The sequence below is a fragment of the Drosophila gunungcola genome, unplaced genomic scaffold (assembly GCF_025200985.1).
Source record: "Drosophila gunungcola strain Sukarami unplaced genomic scaffold, Dgunungcola_SK_2 000113F, whole genome shotgun sequence".
In the NCBI taxonomy this organism is placed as follows: domain Eukaryota; kingdom Metazoa; phylum Arthropoda; class Insecta; order Diptera; family Drosophilidae; genus Drosophila; species Drosophila gunungcola.
Window position 1 is genome coordinate 139,140 of NW_026453274.1, and position 26,903 is coordinate 166,042.

At 38.6% G+C, this 26,903-nt stretch overlaps 1 long non-coding RNA gene across 2 annotated transcripts; it reads right to left on the reverse strand.

Moving 5' to 3' along the window:
- Positions 1-1,662: 1,662 nt before the first annotated feature.
- Positions 1,663-4,050, reverse strand: LOC128265321 (uncharacterized). 2 transcript variants are annotated; one of them, XR_008268852.1, is made up of 4 exons: positions 3,912-4,050; positions 3,099-3,173; positions 2,883-2,995; positions 1,663-2,149 (listed from the first exon to the last, which is right to left on the reverse strand). It is a non-coding gene; the product is annotated as an uncharacterized LOC128265321 (long non-coding RNA). The 2 variants fall into 2 exon arrangements; XR_008268851.1 differs by having other exon boundaries at positions 1,663-2,745.
- Between the last annotated feature and the right edge of the window lie 22,853 nt (positions 4,051-26,903).

Sequence of the window (26,903 nt, forward strand, 5' to 3'; positions counted from 1 at the left end):
TTTTGCGAAGAGAAATGATAAAGGATTCCATCCAAATGACCGGAAAGGTGCATTGATTAATTGATTTTTGAAAGATCGTTGTCAATGGAACTGCAAGTGAGCACCATATCCGAACCCGGCAATGCAAGGCCTCGAAAAACTTCTCTTTCCTCAATTAAGGTACTGAAAATTGAGTCAGTATGGGGAAGCTTGTATGGTTAACGGAAAATAAGTATTAGATTATTCAAAGAATAAGAAATAAAAATTTTATAAGATATGATACTCAACTGATACATGACGTATCAGTTTGATATCATTGAACTGTAAAAACATATATTTTGACAAAATCAATTTTACACAAAAACAGTATCAATATATTAACGTTTTTTGGCATTAAAATGTAGAATCGATGCTGCTGTAAATTTCATATTTTAATATCAAAGCAATATTATTGCTTATTTGATATTAATCAAGAAAGGAAGCAAACTTCGGCGTGCCGAAGTTCATATACCCTTGCAGCTATTTCAAAAACTAAATACTCTTGAAAACTTTAAAATCTGATTTACTTGCGTGTATGTTTAAAAACATTGAAGCTATGATGATTTTCAGCTTAATTATTCGATAGTTTGTATGGCAGCTATACGATTGTTCCTATGGGAGCTAAATGCTATAGTCGTACAATTTTGATGAAATTTAAACCGTAATTCTGGAATATTTAACCAATACTATATCTCGAAGCACTAAAAAAAAATTTTAAAAAACCAAAGTTATAATTTTTTTTATTTATTTTTATGATTGTTTCTATGGGAGCTATATGCTATAGTCTTCCGACTTTGATGAAATTTAAAACGTAATTCTGAAATATTTAACCATTACTATATCTCGAAGCACTAAAAAAAAATTTAAAAAACACCAAAGATGTAATTTTTTTTTATTTATTTTTATGATTGTTCCTATGGGAGCTATATGATATAGTCGTCCGATTTTAGTGAAATTTAAATCGTAATTCTGAAATAATTAACCATTACTATGTGTCGAAGAACTAAAAAAAAAATTTAAAAATAGAAAAGTTATAATTTTTTTAAATTTATTTTTCCGATTGTTGCTATGGGAGCTATATGCTATAGTCGTCTGATCCGGCTCGTTCCGACTTATATACTACCTGCAATAGAAAGACAACTTTTGGGAAAGTTTCATGCAGCTTTAAAACTGAGAGACTAGTTTGCGTAGAAACGGACGGACAGACGGACAGATGGACATGGCTAGATCCATTCTCCTAGTGATGCTGATCAAGAATATATATACTTTATAGGGTCGGAAATGTCTCCTTCACTGCGTTGCAAACTTCTGACTGAAATTATAATACCCTCTGCAAGGGTATAAAAATCAAATTTATATTATAGTTTGTTTGATATTAAAAAATCAACAGTTTATTATTATATATTTGATATTTAAATTTCCAAATTTGTATACTGTATATTTGATACTTAAAAGTCAACGTGATATTATAGTATATTTGATATTTTATTTGAAATAAATGTAAAATCAGAAACAATAACTTTTTTATTTGTTATTTAACATAGGCTTCAAGTTTTTACATTTGTTTTATAACTAAGTTAAAATATAAATATTTACATTTATTTACAACTAACATTTTTTTTTCTAAAATATGTGTTTTTGTTATATAAATGAATAGGCGGATCTTCAAAGTTTTCAATATTTTGAAACTTAAACGTTTCCAATTTAGATCCAATCCTAAAAGCCTAGTGCTCGCTAAAATAGCAAACATCAATTAATTAAGTAACTATGAACATTTTTTTTGATTCACTTTCTAAAATACATATGTAATATTTCATGTAATTCACAAACATCAACAGCCTGTCTTGTGACATAGTGGTTTTGCTTGTAGTCTACGCCCTTAAACTCTAAATGTGTTATAAAAGAATCAATAAAGTAATCATTTACATTTTCATTTTTGATTAGGTATTTAAAGCTAGATTTTTTTTAAAACATTATTACTTTTCTTTTTAATCTTGTAAAACGTTAGAAATCCATTTTCATATGTGCTTAAGTAAGGTTAATAAATAAAAAATGCTTTTCTGCTGGTAGTGCTTTGCTTCATACCTCCTGCTCCAAAAGTGCTTAGGTGGGCCATTCTTTAAAATTACATCTTAATAATGGACAAGGAAATAAAACTTGGGCTTTAACGGAATGTTAAAAAGCTGTAAAAAGCTTTGCATCAAAATATAAATAATTTTAATAATTACTATAACAAATTTTCAAACTTTATTATTCTCGGGTACTAAGTCACCAATAAAAACCGTAAGAAAAGGCATCAAATTCATAATTTGCCTTGCTGACGCTTTGACAAAGCTGAATAATTAAACATTCCTTTTCTGTAGTTAAAGTTTTCCAATGTGAAATAATTATCTTTAAGAATCTTACAACTGTCGTATTTGCAAACACCCTCGAACAGGTCGTACATTATATCAATAACATCGTTTTCAATTGCATGAATGGACGTTTTTCTGCTCAGGAAGTAAATATCTTTATCCTCCGCAAAGTTTCTATTTCCTGAACGTTTGGAACTTTGTAAACATTTAGCGATGCTTTATAGAATCTTCCAGCAATAAGAGTCAAAATTTACTTCTGTTTAGATTTGCTAGACTTTTAGATGTTTTAAAATGGCGAATGATTTGAGCTTCAATATCGGATGATTGAAGAATGAATTGTACGTACTTCATAAATTAAAACAATACAAAATAACTATAAATAATTTAAAAGTATAAGATGAGATTTTGAAAATATTAAACCATAAATTTGTACAAATAAAGAAACAAAACAAAATATTAAGATTAAAAAAAAAAAAAATTACAAAATTTTGGGTCACCACGAATACTTACATTTGCGTGTCTCCACTGCTTCAACTTTGCTCAAAACACTGCCTTCAAACCGCACTGCTCTTTTTGTGGAAAAATGACCTCAAAGTCGCGGTCTGTAATATATTTTACAAAGTCTGCAAAAAAAAAAGTTAAAAATTAATAAAACCGCACTTTACAAATTGTATGTTTGAATGTGGCAATGAAGGCTCTTAATTGCCCATTTTACATCAAATTTACCTCTTAATTCCTCATAGCAAGACAAGGGCAGGTTTTAAGCCGTCAAAAAATCATACAAATCATCTTCCATTGTATCTAAAAAAAACATTTTATAGTTATTTGCAGGCAATTATACGAATATATATGTGAGTATTTATACCTTGCCAGAAACCCGGCTTCAAAGAAAAATGCACATGTGACACCAGAAATATCATTATATAGTATATGTATACATATATTTTTATAAGTCACATGTGCATTTTTCTTTGTAGACGGGCTTCTGGCAAAGAAATATCTGCAAATAATTGTAAAGTGTACATATGTATGTATGTTCATATGTAATATTTTATTATTTCATAATTCTTTTGTGTTGTGAGTGTGAGTGTTTATCTAGGCCGGCAAAAAAATGCACACGTGACTATATGTGTGTGTTTGTCTATATTTGTCTATCCAGCCAGGCTTCTGTCAAAGACATACATACATACATATGTACACTCATTATACATTATAAAAATGCGTTCCAGAAATTTCAGCAACTTTTTTTATTCAATAAGTACAGCTGTAATATACAGACAGCGTACATATGTATTTCGGTTTCTACGCTGTCGTCCATAAGCATAGCAAACACACACATTTCCGAAATTTCTGGAACGCAGTCCGGCTACATAGACAAATAGAGACCAATACACACATACAATCAATTCACACGCACAGCACAAAAGAATTATGAAATATTAAAATGTTACAAATACAACATATAAGTTACAATTATACTAATAATCATTTAACATTTTAATTTCACTTTTTTATTAAGTTTAAAAAAACAATACTCACCTTCTCTGCTTGCTCTTGTAAAACTTGTAAAACGCACCTACCACTTCACCACATTGATTTCAACTGACCGAAAAACAAGTAATGAGAAAGCCAGAGCAAGCGGGACAACACGTATAGAATTCGGGAGTTTGACTTTCGTAACTGTGCTTCTCCCTCTAACTTATTTGATTTTTGTCGCCATCTTGCAGGATTCTCTCTTTTTCGACTTGACAGAACTTTGAAAGAGAGAGAAATTGAATAAATACCATTTTCCAACACCAAATTTACATTTTACATGGTTAAAATAAAAATCTCTTCTAAATATCAAATTTAACAGTCGTTATCAAATTGAACTTTACGATTATCTTTTTGTGTCTGCAGATATCAGTTGTTATGATGGTACTTCCCGGCTTCGCCACGGAAGGAGCAGGAGCCAGAAAAGCACCCGCTGATGCAGCGTCCTGTGTTGTCGATCCCTGATCATTAAATCAGGGTGTACGAAACTTCCAGCGGAACTAGGAGCGGCCGGTGACGCAGCCGCTTTCGACGTTGATGCGTGATCATCGTTGGCACGCTGCAAACTCGGAATTGCGTCGGACTGAAAAGCATAAGGGAGGTCACAGGATCTGGAACTTGCAGAAGAGTATTCTTTTGTTTTGGAGAATCACTTAACAGTTTCAGTGTCTTGAAATGGGATTCCGTCGTCTGGAACCGGCTTAGCAAGTCGCTAAAACCGGCAGACAGTGATTGGATTGGCTGACGCGAAGTGATTTTGATTGAAAATTGAAAATGCAGGACACAACACAGCAGATACTCATGTTTATATGTTATAAACGCGGAAAAGAAGTGTTCAAAACAGAATACAAAGGTAAAGGTGCGTGTTGTTTTTGTTGTAATGCAGCAGGCGACGGCAGAGGAATCGCACGACAATAACAACACAATGCAATGATAAGCGGTAAACGCGTGAACTAGAACAACAGCAGCACAGAAATTGAGAAACTAGATTGCTGGTAAACTTTTATTTTAAGTTTTAAGTTACTGTCTTTTATTAAAATAAATCCGTGGTTTTGGATTGTAGAAGGTATCAAAAACACCGAACCGTAGGCAAAATGTGAGCTAAATCGTAAAGATATAAGCAGAGAAAACTTGATACGAAGGTTGAGCAAAGAAAAAATACGTGCAACTACCGCAGCGACTTCAAACTTTCGAAGCTACCCAAACGGCACTTCTTTTGAAGAAGAGATATCAAAGCAAATTGTTTAGCTAAAAATTAACATGTATATGTTTTTTGTGCACTTATATTAATTTATATAAAGTCAATATATTTAAAATAATATATATTTATGTCTCATTAAGATGTTTGTAGGTGGTTTACTAGTTGGAGCTCAAAGTGTTCTGAGTTTCGTAATGGCCGACTTCGTAAAGTCGTTTAGGCAGTATGGGTCAGTAGGAAAAATGATCAATGTCTCAATATGCGCACAATTGCAGCAATGGTTTTCTTTGTTTGTTTGTTGTATATCCACTATAGTTGCCATAGGAACTATCAAATAATTGAGCTGCAAATCATCATAGCTTCAATGTTTTTAAACATATATGCAAGTAAATCATAATTTTAATGTTTTCAAGAATATCTAATTTTTGCAATAGCTTCAAGGGTATATGAAATTCGTCATGCCGAAATTAGCTTCCTTTCTTGTTTTGATATTAAAACGTAGAATCAATGATGTTGTAAATTTCATATTTATATGTCAAATCTTTATTATTACGTATTTAATATTAAAAAAAAACAACTTAATATTATTTATTTTATTTTATTAAAAAAAAAATGTAGAAGCAGAAGCGAGAATGTTTATTTTAACAATTTTGTTAGCACTTGCTAAAAGTATCTACATTTGTTTTATAGTTAACTTAATATATATACATTTATTTATAACTAAATAATTATTGTGGCTGAATCGTATATGAGGTTCCTGCTAATATTTAAGCTTCAGGCTTAATTTCTGGAAAGAAAACATAAAATAAAATGGTGTTAGGGCCTGTTTTCTCGCCTTGATGATTTACTTAAAGTCAATTTAAGGGCTTGGTATTCAGGCTACCGAAGTTGTTTCCAACACAAAAAAACTTCGTATAAAAAACGGGAAAAATATTGTGTTTATTTTTTTTATATGAAGTTTTTTGTTTTGGGAGCATACCGAAGTTTTTTGTGCAGTAATTCCCTCTTTGACGTCTTTGGACCAATTATAAAAAGTTTTCTGGTAGAATCCACAAACCCTTCTGCAACATCCTCAAGGTTTCTGAAGTCAAAATTTTATTCCGCAATTTTCTGCTCAATTAAATTAGACATTCTAAAAATCGAAAAATGCACTCTTGGTAATTTGGTATACGCAAGCGTAAATATATTACTGATGATGACATGAAATTAGAAAAAGACCGAAAGTTAAATGTCCACTTAAGGCATTACTAGCTTCTCACCTACCACATTTGGAAAACTGGTTATCTGATTGGACCATAAAAGTGAACGAGCAAAAAGGCAAACATAATACTTTCACCCTAACAAAAACATTGCCGCAATTATCATTTAACAATATATTGATACCATCTACAAATGAAGTCACATATCTCGGACAACACCTAGGCAGTCGTTTTACTTGGAAAAAGCACATATAAGCAAAGCGCGACCAACTAAAATATAAGTCACGACAATTGCAGTGGCTAATAAATTCCAGCTCTCCACTACGGTTATGCTTTTCAACACTGTTAGTAAGCCTGTTTGGAAATAAGTCTGTGGTACATCCGCAAACACAAACATCCTCAGAGATCCAAACATCCCGTTAATAAAAGTAAAAATTACCCAACTACAAGCGAAACAAATTGTCACACAAACCAGCCAGCGCTCTCTGCGAAATCAGAACCTAAACCCTCCTAAGAACAATTGACCTACCAGCCCGGTACCTAATGAGGCCACAGTTCAACTCAATGGCACTGTTAATGGGCATCGATTTATAGATATAAAAGATAATGTAGGCAAAAAAAAAAAACCTAGAATGGGAGCGAATCATAACATCTTGCGATCACTGACAAAACGCTTCTTTTGGTAAAAGTTGAATAAAAAATATCTTCTTCTTCGTAGAAGTGGCCGTTATGGATATATTATATTCGCTTCTAAACTCTTAAGACGCCACAGCGCGAGACCGAAGGGGTCACCCAGGGAATACAATCCAGAGCTGTTTAAAAGCCAAACCGAGTGCCGTTTTCGTGAAACAAACGCTTACAAAAAAATTCTTATTGGACTGAGAAATATCTAACGACAAGCAATCGACTATCTCACAAAATAATTTTACATCTTCAGTAAGGTAATTTTCTCCAGTTTCAGATATATTCGGCTTGACTGAAGTAGCTAGAGCACATACTTTCTCTGCTGCGATTTCCAGACCCCCAGAAACGATGCAATCCAGTTTGGTATTCTGAAGAATCCATCAAATATCGGCGTCAAATCTACGGGAGTACATCAAGGTAGCGTGTTATGACCGACACTGTATGTTATATAGGCAAAATCAATATTACACAAGAAACTGAAAACCTTAGAGTCCACCTGGATAGACGGCTTACTTATCGTAAGCACATCGAAGCCAAGGTAAATATACTGAAATTTAAAGCTAGTGGGTTGCGTTGGCCAATATAAATATAAATTACCATGTCAAAAATAAAATATGCTGTTTCTGGAATTGAGGGTCTGATAGGAACTATTTTTGGGAACATCCCACGTAGAATCATTTATATCAAACTGGAGCTGATAATCTGTTATGGTTTTTGTTACAAAGCAGTACAATGGGCACCATAGCCAAGATGCTGAGACTTAAAAATTATATCAACTTCCGTTTCAGAGCTGAGTGTATATTATGTTGATTGAAATATTGCATGCAATGTATGTGTGATAGTTATGATAATGTGGATTAACAGACGCTTAATGTAGATCAGGGGTCCCCAAGCCCATGGTGCAACTATACAAGGTGGACTCATTAGCTCTGCCGAAGATGCCGAAGATGATACATTTTTCAGATAAGATAGAAAAGATAGCAATCGATTTACTTTCGCTCGTTTGACAAACGACTGGCAAAAATTACGTCCTCAAAAGAAAGCAGCTCGTGCGTTGAGACCACCTTGTTTAGTTGCACCATTATTGGTTGTAAGGGTGATTCTTAGCTACAATTATGGATTAAAAAAATATAAATTTCAGCATAAAACACAGGAGAAAATATCAAAAACAAAAAAATAGCAAATTTCCACCTGTCAATTAATTCTTTGCAAAATGCAAACACAAGCTAAAGAGAGGCACAAAGCCACGCAACGGTAAATCAAATTCTTATCTCTTATTTTCATTACGATTTTGGTTTGGACAAGTGCACAAATGACTGCAGTTTGCATTATTAACAATGCCTGGCAAACGTGTTGATAAAAATTTAACTCAACTAGTTTACTTTAATTATTATAAGGTTAAACCGGCAAAGGAGTTAGCAAAAATGTTTAATATTAAATTAAGGACAATATACAACATTATTAATCGGGCAGAAAAGGAAAAAGGCAGAAAAGGAAAAGGTTCATCTGAACAATTCTGGAGGCAGACCAAAAAGCACACCAGACGTGATCAATCAAAAATGTTGAAAAAGATTGGCGAAAATCCGTAAACTACACTCAGGCAGTTGGCATTGGAGTTAAAAAATGATTGCAATGTAACAGTAAGCCACGAGACTGTAAGGAAAGTTCTCAATACTCACAAGTACTCATCACACGTAGCGAGAAAGTAATCAATGCTCTCTGCGCTAAACATCGAAAGGCGGCTCAACTTTGCTATTGCCCATGCTAACCAGCCGGCGGAGTACTGGAACGACGTTATCTTTTGTGATGAAACAAAGATAATGTTATATTATCATGATGGGCCCAGCAAAGTTTGGAGAAAGCCGAAAACAGCCTTTAAACAAAAGAAAATAATACCAACAGTGAAGTTTGGCAAACTATCTTTAATGGTTTGGGGATGTATTTCATCCAAAGGTGTTGGAGAGCTTCGAATTTTTAATGACATAATGACCAAAGAGTTTTACTTGCACATTTTAAAAAATGAACCAACAAACAGCGTGAAGGCGTTTGGGTTCATGAAGCCTCAAAACCGAAATAAACTTCAATACAAACTGTATCAGGACAACGACCCCAAACATAAATCGTTCCTTTGCAAGTCCTGGCTGCTGTATAACTGCAGCAAAGTGATTGACACGCCAGCTCAGAGTCCTGACCTTAACCCCATCGAAAATTTGTGGGCCTTGCTAAACGGGGACCAACCAATAAAAAGCTTTAATACAAGCAATCCAAGAAGAATGGAAAAAAATACCTGAGTACTTTGACCTAAATGTCCTTATACAGTCCATGTCTCGTCGCCTAAATACAGTTTAAGATGTCAAAGGACACCACACGAAATATTAAAACATACATTGTTACAATTTAAGTTTTCGTTACGAATTTAACCAAGTTTTGCATTTTGCAAAGAATTAATTGACAATTGAAATTTTGCTATTTTTTTGTTTTTAATATTTTTTTTTGTGTTTAATGCTGAAATATATAAATTTTGTAATTCATTATTATAGTTAAGAATCACCCTTATAATATTATAAAAGAAAGACTGAAATAATTTGTATTTTTGTTAATAAATATTAATCTTGAAAATTGATATTATTGACTTTTTTCATTTTGTAAAGAATTAGTTGACACACTGTATGTACATCGCAAACTGATCAAAGACTACAGCGTTTAGTGTTTTCTACAAAACATCAAGACACGAGCGGAGCTACAGCAACAACTCAAAGCGCACTCGTTCGTCAGAAATTCGGAATTCTCTGGAACAGAGCAGGGCCTCTAAAAAGAAGCAATCGAGTGCCGCAGGAGAAAAGCAGAAGAGAGAAACGATACGAGATCAGGCCATAGCAACAGCAGATCAACGGTGACGTGTTTCAAAATCGGTACCGTTGGACACATTACAGCAATGGAGTATGGATATGTAGGCGATAATCCAGCCTAACGGGAGGGACGATTTGGTGAGCGCTTTCCATTTTTCTTTGATGCGGGATCCGAATGTCCGACACAATCGGCGAAAAGCTAGCCGGCAAAAAATGTCACAATTTGTTAGTTTATAGAGGCATAGTTGACTATATTGTCGAAATCATCATGAATATTCTGTCCACCGTACAAATTTCTTCTTTTCAACGTAGTAAATGATAAATGCCGCAAATATGAAATAAATGTTGGACAAGATGTCTTTCAACATGGTTTTGGAATAATGTTAGAAAGAAACAAGTTTGATATTTACATAACCCAAACTGTATTATCGGTAGTCGATGATAATACATTAATTAAGATAAACAATGTGTGTAATGTAAATATAGATTTATTTGATAGTGATAAGTCAAAGATAAACAACAAATTTTTTTTTTTTAAATTGTTGAACGTTGATGCACTATAAACAGTACAAACAAGTGGCCCAACGAAACCGGCAGTTATCAAATTCGCGAGGAAAACACAAATAGCATAATGTAGAGACATTAATAAAAAAACTAAAGCTAAATATGTTAAAATTGTAGTTTTAAAGACAGGGACAGAGGTTAAAATGCAAATGTTATTATAAAGATTATTATAATTATAACAAAGAACACGAAAAGGGTTTATGCAGGCCAAAAGTTGAGGTTCATTTTGGCAAGTTAGGAGGATGGTAATTGCGGTTTGGTCCCAAAGGCAAATTTAAAGTTAAGCGGCTTACCAATTCTATGGAGTCAATATAACCTTTGACAAGATTGAGCATACAATTAGTTGCAAGCATGTTTCTACGATTAACAAGAGTAAGTTAATTAAGCAATAGTAATCTATTAGATTAAGGGTACCGACTCAACACGATCAATGTGTACTTGATATTGGAGACTCCAAACGAGACGCAATATTGCAAATTAGGACGGATAAGAAAAGTAAAAAATAATTTAGTAGTATAAAGATCGTCAAGAGAAGAGAATAGCTTATAAATGAAGGCGTACCCCTATAAAATGTCATTACGTTACATTAAAGAGCATTCATATGTAAGATGTTAGATTGACACCATCTCTGAAAACAATCTATAGTAGACTGTAAACCGAAACCGGATTGCAAATTATTATAGGTCAAACAAAGTTCAACCTCATCAGCATACATTAATACTCGAGAATGTCTTATGACAGTAGGAAGATCATTGATGAACAAAGTAAATAGCCATGGCCCCAAATGACTACCCTGAGGCACTCCAGATGTTACGTTAATCATATTGGAAACTGCCTTTTTAAATCTAATTTAAAAGATTATTCGAAAACCCAAGCTGATTTAATTTAAATTAAAGAAGAAAATGATTAACAGAATCAAAAGCCTTAGTAAAATCTTTATATATAACATCAGTCTGCATTTTATTTTTAAATCCTTTAACTATAATAGATGTCAAATCAAGTAGGTTTGTGGTAGACCTTCGCTTAAGAAAGCCATGTTGATAAGGGGATATTAGTGAGAAACACAAATGTTGAGAAGTAATAATGCGCTCAAATGCTTTAGGTATTGCAGCCAATTTAGAAATAAATAAATTTTAAATATCCGACTTTCCTCCCTTGTTATGGAGTGGAATAATAAAAGAATCTGTCTAGATAGTTGGAAAAACTTATGTTGAGGTAGACAATTGAAGCAGTTCAAGAATCGGTTTACAAATAGTTGAGGCACAAAACTTAAGCACGCACCCAGGAAGCCTATCCGGCCCTGAAAAGAAGAGAACTTTCTGTTATTAACGGGGAAAAATTACAATTTGACTTGTTTAAATTGTAAGGTAAACTGAATTTAGACAAGAATCCGCACTATAGGAAGTCATGATCCGACAAAGGCGTGCAAACAAATGAGTCAGTAGGAGATGACCAAGATATATCTGGGAGATTAAAATCTCCGAAAACAATCTAATGATTCCTGTCAGAAAGAAGAAATAGAACAGATTTTAAAAGCAGACAAATGATGTTCATAAATTAAATGTCAGGCCCAGGGGGATATAAGAACAGGTTACAAATACATAAGGCATTTAAGGATCCTTTTACATTGGGGTAATCAGTCTGAATTATCTTCGATGTAAGGCTAGGCACCCCACCTCCCCTACGAGAAACGCGATAAGTTCTATAAGTGTTAAACTTCGGAGTTGGAAATCTCCGATTTCAGCCAAGTTTCTGTGAAGACTAAAATATGTTCATTAAAGGCAGAGGAGTCAGCAAACAGCCTAGGTAACTTCATTTAAAGTCCCCATACATTTTGATAGGCTAGAAATACAGAAGTGTTCAGTTTTTTAAAACAGACTCTGAAATCGGCTGCCGATTATTATTTTTTGTCTTTTAAGAATAAATGCTGTTATTATTAATTTATCATCATTATTTTATTATTTAGAACGTTAAAGGGTTCTAGAGGAACAGATATTTTCAAAAAGGAAATCTTGCTAGCGTATGAAAATGTTTGGAGATGGGTATTTTTCTTGAATAAACTCCATAGCACCATCAGATGTGGTTTCGGGGGTAAATCGAGTAACAAATAATTGTTTATAATCACAGAAAGTTTCTTTTTACCACCACCAACACCTTGAGTACTTTGAACATTTTTACTTCGACACTCTGATGTAGGGAGTACTTCAGAGCACACAGTATCATTAGGAATAGCTGGCAGTAAAGTTTTTAATCCACCGGGCTGCTCTACAACTTCTCCAGGTTCATGGGCTGATGAGCTAGTTGGAATTTGGGCAGATTCCTTTTCTGGAACTGAATTTAAATAAGGGCTCGTTCTAATGTGACCGGGTTTTTACGCTTAGGTGACTCAATTTGCAGTTTTTTACTACTAAACTGTTCAATTACCGCGTTGAACCCTTCAATGAGTCGTTTTAAAACTAAAAAAAAATTCTTAAAACCGTCACGAGTCTGCCTCATAAAACTAAACATCTCAAGTTCCATTTCCCTTGACCACTTGAGCCCAGTCTGAGGTCAATGTAGGATAATCTCTAACTCTGCCAGTGGTTCAGAATTAAGGCCTTTTAAGTCTAATTATGTTCAATGATTCTTCGTTAATAGGGAACACCCTTCACATATCGTATCGATGTATCGATAGTGACAATGTTTATATCGTTAAGCTTTTCACGTATCACCACTAATTTAAACACACTAACACACTGAAATTGGAATTTGTGCAGACCGGCAGCAGCATATCTTTGGAGGATTTGTTATGTACCTGCGTGGTCCTGCGTGAGTCGGGCTGCCCCAGCTAGCTCGATTTTCCAGGGCCGTGGTTCCCCTAACCCTGCTCTCTCACACAACAACAGAAAACGTTGGATTTTCATGTCCTACGTTTCGCAACACTCTATACTGCACCGTCATTTTTGAATTTAAATTTCAATTAACGAATAAACAAAAAAAAAAATACACAAATATTAGTCTTTTTTAAACCTACACCCATTTGGCAATTCTTTGGGCTCCTCCTGCTGAACTGGAGGTCACCTGCTCATCCCTCCCGACCATGCAGACTGCCTTAAGCAACATACTTGCAGCTGCCCCAAATACATTTGTTTACCTTTATTTCTTGTTTTTTTTTTTTTTAATGCACCATTATGTACCTTTTACTAATATCCCCCCCCTCTCCCATTAATTAATCTTTACTCCATGTTCATCTTTCTTATTTTCCTTTAATAATTCTTATTCACTAGTTTTTACAACATATTACCCTCTTGTGGACCCCAGTGTACGTTCTCGGGTTTCCCAAAATTTATATACTTCTTGACCCTGACCTACCGTAAGAGCTCTTAAGGTTGTTTATTCTTTCTTTACCAGGGATTAAAAAAAAAGAATGTAATTGTATACGCAGAGAACATGAATTAATATTATTTCGGGCTCAAATCCCCACGTTCGATTGGGCCACTCATGAATTTATATAAATAAAAATATAAATATATACAAATAAACCAAACAATTCGACAATATTTAAATATAAATAATATGGGTATAAGACGTTATTATACGTTTATGTGTAGATGTAAGTATAATGCATGTAGACCGTATGTATTCAAAGTGTAAATAATTAAAACATTTGAATAAGATGTAGATACTATGGCCTATGTGTAAATAAAAATTAATATCCAAAAAAAAATGTAAATAACCCTTATCATTAAATAAATAATCATACAATTTTACAACAAACACTACACGATAAAAAAATTAATTATTCAAAAAATCTAATAACAACAAAAAAAAAATCTGACTGAAGCCGTCTGGCTCCCGTTGCCGCCTCTTGTGTCGGTCATCCACGCCGTAATAATTTTCTTCAAAAAAATCTCTGGCCGTCTTTATTGTCCGGGCCTCACAAAAATTATCGCCAGGCCAACTTGGGTGACCTGGCTGATTTTTGAAACTGGTAACTGGGTCTGATCGGCTCAAGTTTTTTCGCCGCTTCAGGCTTCCCAGTCCTGCTTTCTTTTACTTCACGTTGTTGTTGCCTATGGACACTGGCGCGCTGCTGCAGCTCAAAAAAAATTGTCGCACCAAGGTACCTGGATTATGTAATCCGCACGTGCACCACAAAAAAACTTTACTTGGCGAGGGGAGCGCAGCAGCCTTAACGCCTTGACCGTGACTTTCGTTATGGGCTCTCCTCTTCTCCTATCACCTTCCCGAACTCCGGCTCTCGTGTTTCCAATTTGCCGGGTCAACGGCCGTTTAACATTTGGGGTGACCATAACAACAACTCATTATTTTCCAGTATAAAATCCCCCCTGCGCCGACATTCGATATGGCTATCGATAGCCCGGCCACAACAACCACACTGACAATGAACAACAATCCGAATACGAAAACAAAACAAGAGAATTGGCAGTGAAGAAATGGCCTTAACCCGTAATCTGGAGCCAGAACCACGGATTTGCAACCCGCAGGACACATAGGAACTCTCCGAGCGCCCAACGAGGGAAAACGCCCACGGAATCAAAAGGAAAATGCCCAACGACCCAGTCTGGACTTCGGTGCTTCTTACTCCGGAATATCAGCTGTCCTATTTGCCTCAGGTTATACGTGAAATATCTGAAACATATTCCAGATTTATATTTCTTCTCTCTTCCAGATACTCTTCGTTGGTCGTTCATATCCCCTTGGTGTAGGTCGCCTTCTTCAGACATTCCTTACTGCTTTAAGTCCTTCACATGGTACACCCCGCAGAGCTTTCCGCGCGTGTTTTCCACTTCATACATATGGTTACCTACGGGCCTGCGAACCCTGCACTTGACAAACTTTCTGGCGAATTTCGCATTAAAGTTCTTTCCAAAGTCACTTTGTACAAAATTCCTTCGGAAGATTTCTTGCCCTGGCTTGAATGTGATCTGCCGTGTGGTCCGATTATAGTACCGCGCGCTCCAAGTATATTCCTGCGGATCGACTCGCGCAACAGTTCCATCCTATCTCCATGTTCTAGATGCCGGATTTGGCAGTCCTCCAACGAGTGTAGTTTTCTTGCCAACTGGTAATCAGCCCCACTCGTGAACATATGCTGGCCAAACAGTGCAAAATACGGTGTAGAGCCGGTGGCCTGGTGTATCGAGCTTCTTAATGCCGTCTCTATCTCGGGCAGATATAAGTCCCAGTCGCGGTGATCCTGATCCAAGTAGGCCCTAATCGCATTCAGCACCGATTGGTTCACTCTTTCGGACGCATTGGACTGAGGGGAATTAAACGCTGTCCTTACATGTTTTATTTGGTACAGCTGTATCATATCCGCAAACTTCTTTCCCACGAATTGTTTTCCATTATCGGAATGCAGTATTTCCGGTACGCCAAACGTGTGGAACACTTCGCTGGTCAAAAACCTTACGACTGCTGCTGCAGTGGCCTCCCTCATGGCTTTTAAAAAGACGAATTACGAAAAATGGTCTACCACTATAAAAATGTATGCATTGCCACCTTTCGAGCGAGGATATTTCCCTAAGAAGTCCACATACAACTTTTGAAACGCGCGGTACGTCACTGTCTCTGCTCCTAGTCCCGGCTTAGGCGGTCTGTTTGTGGATTTCGTCTCTTTACACACCTGGCAGTCCCGAATGAATTTTCTGACCTCGGCCACCATTCCCGGCCAGTAAAATTGGAGTCTTAATTGGAATAGGGTTTTCGCGACCCCCCATGTGACCGTGTGGGTGGAGAATGGGCCTGCTCGATTAGCGTTGACGTCAGGGCCGCCGGAATCCATAGTTTCCAGCTATTTTCTTCCAATTCCGCCCTTCCATCTTAAACTCGGGTGCGTTGAATACAAAGCCGTCCACTACTTTTAAATTCGGCAATCTCTCCTGATTTGCCTCGACCTCCTTTCTCAACTCGGTGTAGTCCGCCGCTTCAAACTCCATCGTTTCAAAACCCAAAACATCCTCCTTTGCCTCCAACTCCACTTCTTCCACTGATCGAGACAACATATCCGCGACCACATTTTCTGAGCCTTTGCGATGTTCGATAACGAAATTGCCAGTCGCCCACTCAAATCCTTCAACGACATCAGCCATTTTAGGCTAGAGTGGTCTGTTATTATCGTAAACGGCATCAACTCTATATATGGCCTGAACCGTTTTACGGCCAAGACGGCCGCCAGGCACTCCTTTTCGGGCACGCTATACTTAATTTGGCAAGTATTGAGCTTCTGAGAATAGAAAGCGATTGGTCTTTCACCGCCATCCTCTTCTTCCTGGAATAACACTGCTCCGATTCCAACATCCGATGCATCACATTGCACGTAAAACCTTTTAGAGAAGCCCAGATGCCGCAATACTGGAGCTGATATGAGCGCAGTTTTTAAAGCTTCCATTGCTTCCTTAGCGTCCTTCGTCATTTCGAATTTCCGCCCCCTTTTTAAAGTATCCGTGAGCGGTGCGGCCAATTCAGCAAAGTTCCTGATGAATCTGCGATACCATCCGGCTGACCCAAAAAAACGTCGTACTTCCTTTGCACTTCTTGGTTCCGGCATGTTTCGGATCGCATCCACTTTACCAGGATCCGTCCTCAGGACTCCTTTACCTATGATAAACCCAAGATATCGCAGCTCCTTAAAGCAAAAATGTGATTTTTTAAGCCCAATCGTCAACCCTGCTTCTCGGAGACATTGAGAAACTCTTTTCAACGTTTCGTCGAATGTAGGAGATACCACCAGCAAATCATCAAGGTATAAAAACACCTTCTCCCTGAGCGTTTGAGGTATCACTTTGTCCATCAAGCGACATAAACGTTGGGCAGCGTTGGTTAATCCAAACGGCATAACTACGAATTGGTACAACGGCCGTCCCGGCACTGTAAACGCTGTGTACTTTCTATGGCTCTCTTCCAACTCTATCTGCCAAAATGCATGCTTTAGGTCGACGCTCGTTATAAACCTGGTCGTATCAATGCGACTCAGTATGCCCTCTATATTTTGCTGCGGATATGCATCCTTTCTAGTTCTCTCATTCAGCTTCCGGGCATCTAAGCAGAGTCGATTCTTACCAGGCTTTCTAACTAGGGTAATCGTATTGCTCCAGGCGCTATCGCTCTCTTCAATGACCCCTAGGCGCAACATTTCATCTACTTCCTCATATATAAGCTTTTGCACTGCCGGCGATACCGGATAATGGCGATCTTTTACCGGAACTGCCTCCTTTACCAGTTCAATAGTGTGCTTCATAACGGATGTTCTTCCCAATCCGTGCTCTTCAAAACACAGAAATGATTCTTGAACTTCTTTCAACTGCGACCTTTGGTTGTCATTAAGATCGTGTGGTTCGGGATCTATCCTGTCCGGTACCTCTTGCATTAGATTGCTTTCCGTCGTAAGTTCTTCGAGCCCGAATATTTCTGGTGCTATCCCAAATCCACGCCAAAAATCGACTCCCAGATACAGCTCCTGTTCCAGAGAAGGACATAGAAAAATACTCATGTTGACATTGGTACCCTTATAGCTAACTGGAATTCGTATTTTTCCTAGTATGTTCTGGGCTGATCCACTTGCAGTTCGTACCTAAGCATGATAGGGTTGCCAAGGAATTCCCATTTTGTCCACTAACTCCTTGCAGCCTTTGCCCAACAAGCTTACGGATGCGCCAGAATCTAGTAGCCCACGAAATTCCTTTTCGGCCATCTGCACCAATACATATGGGCGCGGATCTGTTCTGGCTTCTTTTCTACCTATGGCCGTAACTGATCGTTGCACCTGCTGCCGTTCTTGCCGACGTTTCTTGAACCTTTCCCTAGCTTTCTTAACTCGTCTTGTTATTAATGTCATTCCCATCAGCTGATTGTTATTAAATATGCGATCTCGAGCCTCCATATACCGGCGCAGGCGTTCCTGCAGTGACAACAATACCCTGTCAGGATTGGATGTTTTTTCCCTGACCGCAGCTTGCTTGCTGTCTTCTTGTTTTAGTGCTGCCTTCTCGAAATTTCCGCAGGCTCTCTCCCGGAACGTAGATTGCCCGCTACTCCCGCGTTCCGGAGACCGTTTCCCTGGCTGCATTTGGGGCATTTTGGAGTAACTGTGTTTGCCAATCCACATTTGTAGCAGAACAGATTCCGTTGCTCCGCTTCGCACTCCTTAAAACCATGACCCTTCTGCTGACAGTTCCAGCACACCATTGGCTTCCTCATGGACTCGACACTGATTGCTTCTACGGCTTCCTCTGAACCTCCTACAGCCTCCCTGTCTCCAAGATCTAAATTCCGAATCTCGTCCACTTTGCCTACACGTCCCTCATGCCGACTTCTGTATACTACTGGGACTTGTGAACGCAGCCTTCCGTAATCTGGAGCGAATGCTCGTTCCGCTTCTCTGCATTCTTCTTGAAGATGCTCTAGAGTATACACTCTGACGGGATACACCCACTGCTTGACCGGTTCTGCCAGGTTTCGCTTTGCAGTCTTAATGACCCAGTCATTGTCCACACTAAACCCCACCGAAGCCACCAGCCGCCGAATTGCCGTGAAATACTTGTCCAACGATTCGCCTTGCCCTTGTTTTCGATCGGCGATGTCCTGAATCCGGTCGTAGTCGCTTCTATTATCGCAATAACGCCGCTCTAAAGCAGTTTTGAGCTCGGACCAGTCCCTCGGCGGCTTTGTGCGGATCATTAGCCAGTACCACTCGGAGGCATCTTCAACCAGAAGGCGATGGAAATCTCTTAACAACTCTGGCCACGGCATGCCGTAGTGTTGTTGAAGGTGTTCTACCCGAAAGATAAAATCTTCGGCGCTCATGGTTCCTGTGTTGCCTGCAAATTGGAATCCCCATTTGTCGAGAGGAATATAGAATCTCGACCGGTTCGGTCCTCGCTGATCTGGCATCCCCACCGGTGTGTTCCTTCTTGGTCCTTGGCCATACATCGCTGCTGGAGTTGCTCCCTGATACCTTGCCCAATTGTCCACCCCTTGGCTGCAGTTTGCACCAGGCATGTTGGGTGCAAATCGGTTACTAATATTGCCTGGCAAATGTAGCAGCGATTGAGACACATTAGAGACTCCATTCCGCCCAAGACTCGGGAATAAGTTCCTATTAGCTGGTTGCACGTTGCCGATAAGCGCTTGCCTTTGTAGTCCTCCTCCTGGTACTTCGGTCTCAGCCGCACTTCCGGCGCCTTCCTTTTGGCTTCTGTCATCCTGAATATTTTGTTGACCGGGTCGACTAATGACTGGCCCAATTCGGCTGTTCGCACTTCCGGCTGATGATGATGATGTTGGCGAATTTCCTTTTAACTCCAGCTTTTTCATCAGTTCAGCGAATCCGGTCTGCATACATTGTTCGATTCGCACATCTACCAACTGTTGCATGTCGACTCTTAATTGCTCCTGGGACGTCATAATTAACAGCTCGATTTCCCTTCTGTCGCCAGAGCCTGAGTCGTATGCCGCCGCAGCTTCGCGCTATACTGCTCTTGTATTGGGTCTAACTGAATATGCGAGTAGGTTCCAAAAGGAGTAGAAGTGTTATCGAGATTTAATCCCCTAGGAATAACTCCCTTTTGTTGCGCGCTAAGACGGTTCCTATCCCCTGGCCTTCCTTGCCCTTGATCTTGCTCTATATTCTCGTTGTCACTCATTCTGGACAGGTGAGTACTTCCCATTGAATTTTGCATATATATCTACAACTATTAACAGCTCCTGCCTGAACTAAATGAACTATATTTTATTTATTGACGGATTTCCTATCCATTTATTCAACCAAATGGGAGAAAGGGATTCCATTAGATTTAGGGTTACTGGGTGCATTATTTTGGTAAGCAACAACAAACAATTATTGCCAAATGTATGTATGAATATGTAGAGATCCCGAATTTTTTTCGTCGACTAGCTAAATTATTAACTTAATTGATAATTACTAGCCAAAGAAAAAAAATTAGTCCCCAGACTTTACCAATTCTTATTAATTTTCCTTTCCTTTAGGTTACCACTTCCACCGCCCGAAGCTACTTTCTCTCTAAGCATTGGAGCAAAGGACATCGGACTACAACCGAATCGCTACAAAAAGAATGTGATTTCGGATCCTATTTTGGACGCCGGTTGCTGGATGGGTAGCTCTTGGAAGGGAAACAATAAGAATTAGCTTATAATTTTCCTAGTTAAAGAATTTAAATCATCCCTAAACTAGACATATATACAATTTAATATTGTGTAATCTTAATTTTATTTAATTAATTCCCTACCTTTTTCCTAATAACAAGCTGCAATGTATTATTATATTATTTATATTATATTATATTATATATACTATATTCTATTATTTATCTAACTCCGTCCAACGTCTGTCCGCCAAGCTATTACGCAAACTGTTACTCATTTATTTCGCAGTGTCGAGTTGGCCATCCACGCTTTCACCGATCGCAATAGGTCACCTTTTCGGAATGGTCATGACCTAGTCGCCGGCTTCTGCCATATCTCCGTCATTGTCAATTAACTAGTTTCTAATACTTAAAGCTTTGTCACAGATATATATCACAATTGAGCACTTACTTCTAATATCACATCGATCGCAAATCTACTCCTGGCTTATGCCGAGCTGATGTCGTCGCTGCTTGAATGAGATAAATACTCAAAAATGATATAAACCTAACAAATCCTTCTGTCCCAGAGCCCTGTTTAATAACGAGCAGTCTCTCGAGCAACCGCTTTATTTTAAAGAGGGTCTCTTAGAGCTGACGTTTTTCCTAATTTTCTCCCAGTGGAGTCTACAGTGCTGCCTTTTAATTGGGCGCCATCTGTTATGTACCTGCGTGGTCCTGCGTGAGTCGGGCTGCCCCAGCTAGCTCGATTTTCCAGGGCCGTGGTTCCCCTAACCCTGCCCTCTCACACAACAACAGAAAACGTTGGATTTTCATGTCCTACGTTTCGCAACACTCTATACTGCACCGTCATTTTTGAATTTAAATTTCAATTAACGAATAAACAACAAAAAAATACACAAATATTAGTCTTTTTAAACCTACACCCATTTGGCAATTCTTTGGGCTCCTCCTGCTGAACTGGAGGTCACCTGCTCATCCCTCCCGACCATGCAGACTGCCTTGAGCAACATACTTGCAGCTGCCCCAAATACATTTGTTTACCTTTATTTCTTGTTTTTTTTATTTTTAATGCACCATTATGTACCCCTTTTACTAATATCCCCCCCCCCCCCCTCTCCCATTAATTAATCTTTACTCCATGTTCATCTTTCTTGTTTTCCTTTAATAATTCTTATTCACTAGTTTTTACAACATATTACCCTCTTGTGGACCCCAGTGTACGTTCTCGGGTTTCCCAAAATTTATATACTTCTTGACCCTGACCTACCGTAAGAGCTCTTAAGGTTGTTTATTCTTTCTTTACCAGGGATTAAAAAAAAGAATGTAATTGTATACGCAGAGAACATGAATTAATATTATTCCGGGCTCAAATCCCCACGTTCACTTGGGCCACTCATGAATTTATATAAATAAAAATATAAATATATACAAATAAACCAAACAATTCGACAATATTTAAATATAAATAATATGGGTATAAGACGTTATTATACGTTTATGTGTAGATGTAAGTATAATGCATGTAGACCGTATGTATTCAAAGTGTAAATAATTAAAACATTTGAATAAGATGTAGATACTATGGAATATGTGTTGCCCGTTGCCGCCTCTTGGTAAGCGTGTCGGTCATCCACGCCGTAATAATTTTCTTCAAAAAAATCTCTGGCCGTCTTTATTGTCCGGGCCTCACAAAAATTATCGCCAGGCCAACTTGGGTGACCTGGCTGATTTTTGAAACTGGTAACTGGGTCTGATCGGCTCAAGTTTTTTCGCCGCTTCAGGCTTCCCAGTCCTGCTTTCTTTTACTTCACGTTGTTGTTGCCTATGGACACTGGCGCGCTGCTGCAGCTCAAAAAAAAATTGTCGCACCAAGGTACCTGGATTATGTAATCCGCACGTGCACCACAAAAAAACTTTACTTGGCGAGGGGAGCGCAGCAGCCTTAACGCCTTAACGCCTTGACCGTGACTTTCGTTATGGGCTCTCCTCTTCTCCTATCACCTTCCCGAACTCCGGCTCTCGTGTTTCCAATTTGCCGGGTCAACGGCCGTTTAACATTTGGGGTGACCATAACAACAACTCAGTATTTTCCAGTACAAAATCCCCCCCGCGCCGACATTCGATATGGCTATCGATAGCCCGGCCACAACAGATTTTGCTACCAAATAAAAAGATTAATTACAGTCCACACTTTGATTATTCGGAAACATTTTGGTCCTTCGAGCCGGATATGCTCGGTCTCGGTGCTTACAAAAACATTTTTTGGTAAAATCCTCGTGCTCTTGTGCCATGTCTCTGCAATCAGTCGTGCTTCGTAATTTGCATCAGCCGTAACAGCCCTGGACACTTTGGAACATCATATGCGCCGTATTATGGAAACATTCGACCAGTTCATGAAGCTGTCTGCGGAACTGTACTCTCTCTTGGAGGCAAAGGATTGGTTAGAGACGGACGATATGCATGAATACGAAAGCAAGTATTATGAAGTACACACTCTTTTATCCAACGCAATAGCAGCCCCAAACATGAAAAGAGCAATACCTCATTCGTCCACCCCAATCGCCAACGTAGAAGATCCACTTGAGCGGTTGGCTACCACGCAAGCACAGCTTGTGGCCTTGCAAACACAGTTTTTAGAGCAGGTTCAAGAGTCACACACCCACACGGACTTACGATTTGAGAAGATTCTTACCTTTCGAGGCCATTACGATGATTGGCCACAAGCCCTACGCAAGCTAGCGGACGGAGCAGACGAATCCATTCGCGGATTACACGCGCTGGGCTGTGATAAGCGAGATCCATGGCTAATACACATATTGCTCCTCGAACTCGTCAGGAAGGTCTTGTGTTTTCTGCACACAGCCGCATTCAATTATGATGTGCACTCAATTTTTATCGTTGGGTATACTCGATCGTCGATGATTTGTAAAGCAAAACAAATTGTGCTTAATTGTTTAAGCCCCAAATATGTTGCCAAGCAGTGCACTTCGAAATTCAGATACTGACCCCAGCTACAATTTTGCTGAATATATTATTTCAGTCTCAGTGTCGAATCCCTCGATACATTGCCAGACCTGCGGAATCTCGGACGCATCTTCACAAGCAGTTGGAGCAGTTGTATACAGTAGGGTAACAACGGACGCCGGAGCCTGGATCACACTAATCGCTAGCAAGACTCGGGTAGCTCCAATAAAAACAATTTCTATACCGAGATTGAAACTCACCGCTGCCCATTTTCATAAGTAAATTGTTAACTGTTATAAAGTCGTCTTTGTCGATTCCAATTACAGCTACCTTTTGTAGGACGGACTCTAAAATCGTTCTTCACTGGCTGTCAGCTTCACCTCGACGATGGAACACGTTCTTATGTAACAGAACCGTCGAAATCTTGACAGAGTATCCCAGAAGCTGTCAGAAGACAACCCGGCTAGTTGCGCCTCCCGAGGGTTGCTTCCATCAACACTGCTTGACCACGACCTTTGATGGAAGAGTCCAAACTGGTTAGCGGTTGGCCGCCCGCCATCAAAAAACAAAATATGCAGATGCAAACAACTGTACTTTGCGAGGAAAGATCTAAGGAACTAAACCTTACTCTGAAAGCTCATTCTCAGACGGATATTTTCGACAGTTTAATTCAAAAACTTTCTTCTTGGAATCAACTATTGCGCGATGTCGGCTATGTTTTTCGATTTATACAACGCATACGCCCTAAAAGTACAGCCAGTCGTACTAATAGCTTACCATTCTAGATTGAACCTGTCAGCGGATACCTAACTGCTAAAGACTTGCAATACGCCCGAGAGAGGCTATTGAAGCACATGCAACTTACGTCTTTCCCATTAGAATACGACGCAGCCGGGAAAGATCAAAGGCTGCACCGAAAATCAAAATTGCTGATATTGACGCCGTTTTTGGATGCTTCCGGACTAGAGCGCATCGGAGGACGTAGAGACTGATCGGAGTTTTAATTCAACGCAAAACATCCGATTATCGTCGCCAAAGAGTCGCCGCTGGCCTTGCTGTTGTGCACTAAGTTACTAGAGTAGACGCCACTTTTCGTCAAGTTCGTCAACGATACTGGATACTGGGAGCCCGGAACATAATACGCAAAAAAGTCTTTCGCTGTAAGTCCTGCTTTATGAATCGGCGTGTCACAAGTCAGCAAATCCTGGTGGATTTAACCCTTCCACGCGTGCAACAAAATCCTTGTTTCGGGCACACTGGTCTAGACTACACGGGCCCATCTCAATCAAGGAAACTAAAGGTCGTACTCCCCGCAAAGGCAAAGCATGGCCATATTTGTGTGCCTTGCCACAAAAGCAATACACATAGGAGTCGTAAGCGATTTCTCAGCGCCGTCATTTATTACTGCCTTGAAACGTTTTTGTGCCCGGCACAAAACACCGACAATGGAACCACCTCCCATGGAGCCCGACGGGAATTGGACAAAATGCGAAAACTTTCCCAAGGGTAAGCTAAGGATTAAACATTGGCTAGTTTTCTGTCATAAGAAGGCATAAACTGGCAACTCATACCCCCGTCCGCACCACACTTGTCGGATTGTGGCCGAGTCGTAGGAGGAGTCGCACTCATCTTTGAAGAACTGTCAACCGTTCTTGCCCAAATCGAAGCTATCCTAAACTCATGGCCACTTACTCCAACTCCAGCCCACTTTTTGGTAGGACAGCCGTACACAGCGGTGCCTGTACCTACGTTTTTGGACTCTCAGATGAATCGACTGCATTGATGGAATCAGCTGCAGGCAATGCTCAAAGATTCTGGAAGCGATGGCACACTGATTACCTCACTTCACTTCAGGCACGTGGCAAGTGGAACGAAGAGAAGGCCAACCTCGAAATAGGCACCCTTGATGTACTCAAGGAGTGTAATCTTTCGCCCTCGAAATGGCACCCAGAGCAGGACCAATGGGGTCTACAAAGGCCCAATTACTAAGGTCGCCATTCTCCCTATTAACTGAACGCGTAGTTCAGGGGAGCCGGTATGGTTCAGAATTAAGGCCTTGTAAGCCTTATTTGTTGATTAAGTATTATGTTCAATTATTCTTTGTTAACTCCCGCTAAGAAATAGGGAACACCCTTCACATATCGTATCGATGTTTTTTTGTTTTTTATCTTTTCCTATGTTCTATGTTTTTTATTCATGATTGTAGTTAAGTAAAAAGAAAAATGTCGTATTTTTGTTATTTAATATTAAACTTTAAAATTCATTATATTGTCATTTTCCATTTTGCAAAAAATTAGTTGACAAATTGTATATCTTTTGATGCAGATGGAAGCTGGCAACCTTTCTTAGCACAGGTAACAGACGTAATGCTAATATTTGTTTTGATTAAAGTAAGAATTACAAGCGATGATGTACTTGATCGCGCAAAAGATATAACAATAAATAAGTACCTCAGTCAATTTGACACTGGGATCAAATGAAAACACAAAAATTAAAAACACAAAAACACAAAAGTAAAAGAAAGGAGTGTAAATGCAAAAACCGGATAGTGCGAGAAAAAACTTTTCTATGGACTGAGCGTGGCTTGTGAAACGTTAACAACTATGTAGTACACAGTTAGATAAGGCATAAGAAGTAGAGTGGGAGGGAGAGTATTAAATGTTACAGATATTTACTCGTGCAATGTTACAAAAACAAACACTAAGAGCGCTGGCAAAGCATGCACAAGAGAATGAAATTACAATAGCAATGCACAGGTATTAGACAATTAAAAATAAAATTATTAAAACTCTGAAAGTAAGTAAAGATTTATAAGAAAACTTAGTTCCGAACACACACAATATAGTCAATCAAAACTTGACAAAATCACAGTGCACAAGATAAACACAACCGATCACAAGCGACGCTAAATCGATAAGTTCTCGATAATTAATGCATAGTCTATCACTACCGTGCTATACTATTACTATTTCGTTCAATAAGTCTCCCAACTAACACATAGATGGCGCTACTTGTACCAAACCCATATATAAAGATACAACCTTTTTGGGCATATTGTCAATATATCATGACAATCCAACCAGTAGTTTACAAGTTAAAGTGGATTTATCAATGCTTTTTGATATAAAAATACTGTTCAATGTCAGGAATGGCTTTAAAAACATTACTCGGACTCTGCACCAAAAAAATCAACCATTAGTTTGTGCTGAGCTTAAAAGAGGTCGCACAGATCCCGATAATGATGAGGACGATAGACGGCCAAATGAGTCAGTTGCACCAGAAAACTTAAAAAGCTGAAAAAGCTTTTGGGTCCTGCGATTGCTCATTACCAAGACAATGCACCGTGTCACAAGTCGATGAAAAAGATTGCAAAAATCACCAAATGAAAAAGTGTTGAATTGATTGTATCGTCGTTAGAGGACTATGTTAAT